The 2202-nt window shown below is 43.1% G+C and overlaps 1 pseudogene; it reads left to right on the forward strand.

Moving 5' to 3' along the window:
- The first annotated feature begins 1422 nt into the window (after positions 1–1422).
- LOC126285636 (5S ribosomal RNA) lies at positions 1423–1540 on the forward strand (annotated as a pseudogene).
- The last annotated feature ends 662 nt before the right edge of the window (positions 1541–2202 follow it).

Genomic DNA, 2202 nt, shown 5'->3' on the forward strand with positions numbered 1-2202 from the left:
TTACGATACCTATGGCATATTGGGGGAACTCCTCTCACAATTTGTTATATGTAATTTACGCTCTGCTATAATGAGATAATATTTTTATTCATTTATTGTAGTAAAATTTTGGCAACTGCGTTTATTTTAATTCGATTAAATTATCATAAACAGGGATTACTTTGACTAGTCTTATGATCAGAAATTGGAATGTTTTCTGGAACTTTCCTGCAAGGCAGTATTTTTCTCAGAAATTGATCAATATTACTCCAATTTCAAGGATTGAAGCGCCTAGAACCGCTCGGCCACCGCGGCTGGCTAGGAAACACGAATTTTCAGTTCATCGCCATGCTGACGCTCTTCAAGAAAGAGATGCCAAAAACGAAAATGAAACTACTGACAGTGATGGTCAACCTGTCAGCCCGGCAGACATCAGACCTCTCCCACACATCGCAAAACCACCTGGAGATAGTCAAATAGGTCAAACATCGCGTTCGTGCTCTGCTGCGTTACTTACTACAACTCCTTATGTGAAGCAATTGCAACAATCTAAACAGAAGAAATCAGAAGCTGAAGCTAAGAAAGCAACAGGAAAGTTATTTGGGGAGAAGAGTAGAAAATCTTCAAATCGTAGACCTAAAGCAAAAGAATCGTCTAGTGACTCGGCATCCGATGTCCATCTTTATGATAGCGGGGATTCAGGCAGCAGTGATGACGATGACGCAGAGCGTCTGTTTGTACTGGGCACTTTTCTGAAGACAAACACGGGGAGTGTACGAAATGTTATCGCTGGGCTCCTCAAGATTGCGGTGTCACAGAAGACAACTTTGTTTGCCCGGGATGTCATTAATACAAACCTAAGTAGTGTGAAATGAGTGAAGGATAACATAAATGAATGAACATGTAAAAACTGTATATTCATGTCGTTATTCTGTAGTAAAATAATTAAAACAAAATATTATTAATGTCTCATATTAGGAAACCTTGATCTCATTTCTACGAGGTGCTTTTGTGAAGATTTAATAACTACTCTGAAAGTTGTTTATTACTGCAAATACGGTAATTGTATGATAAAAGTGAATAATGCAAGAAATTATCATCATCATAAAAAAAGAATTACAGTTACTTTTAGGTCTTCCAAATGGGTTTACGAAAGTATGTCTCATATTAGGCACCTTACCTCTACTAGAGATAAAAGACAAGTGCTGAAAATGGTGAAGCAAAATCCCAGAAAAAAAACAACGGAAATTAGAGCACATTGGGAAGAACATGTTGGGATGATGTCTCTTTAAAGAACAGTATGTAGGATACTGAAAAGTACTAGGTACAACTTCAGAACACTTTGAGGGAAACCGTATGTAAGTATAGTAAACATGAACAAACGTTTATTATTTTCCGTTGACTATGTAACAAACAAAAATGAGTTGTGGGATCGTGTGTTATGCCAACGGCCTTGCCGCAGCGGTAACACCGGTTCCCGTCAGATGACCGAAGTTAAGCACTGTCGGGCTGGGCTACCACTTGGATGGGCGACCATCCGGTCTGCCGAGCGCTGTTGGCAAGCGGGGTGCACTCAGCCCTTGTGAGGCGAACTGGCCGGCCGCAGTGGCTGAGCGTTACTAGGCGCTTCAGTCTGGAACCGCGCGACCGATACGGCCGCAAGTTCGAATCCTGCCTCGGCCATGGATGCGTGTGATGTCCTTCGGTTAGTCAGGTTTAAGTAGTTCTAAGTTCTAGGGGGCTGATGACCTCAGAAGTGAAGTCCTATAGTGCTCAGAGCCATTTGAACCATTTTGAGGCAAACTGGAGAGGTACTTGATTGAGAAGTAGCAGCGCCGCCCTTGTAAACCGACATATGGCCAAGAGAGCGGTGTGCTGACCACATGCCACTCCATATCCGCATAGGGGCTGAGGATGACACGGCGGCCGGTCGATCGATACCGTTGGGCCCCAGGGCCTGTTCTACCGGAGTTTGGTTTTAGATCGTGTGTTATGGTTGGGTGAAACCAAGATAAATGTATGCCAATGTTAGAATCGGTCAACTCATACAAATACCTGGGTGTAACACTTCGTAGGGATATGAAATGGAACGGTCACATAGGTTGAATCGTAGGGAACGTGTGGGACCCGTACCAGCTCGGACTAACTGGGGATATTGAACGTAAACAGAGAAGAGCAGCATGAACGGTCACAGGGTTGTTTAATTCGTGGGAGAGTGTCACA

This window comes from Schistocerca gregaria, chromosome 8 (assembly GCF_023897955.1).
Source record: "Schistocerca gregaria isolate iqSchGreg1 chromosome 8, iqSchGreg1.2, whole genome shotgun sequence".
NCBI classification, from domain to species: Eukaryota; Metazoa; Arthropoda; class Insecta; order Orthoptera; family Acrididae; genus Schistocerca; species Schistocerca gregaria.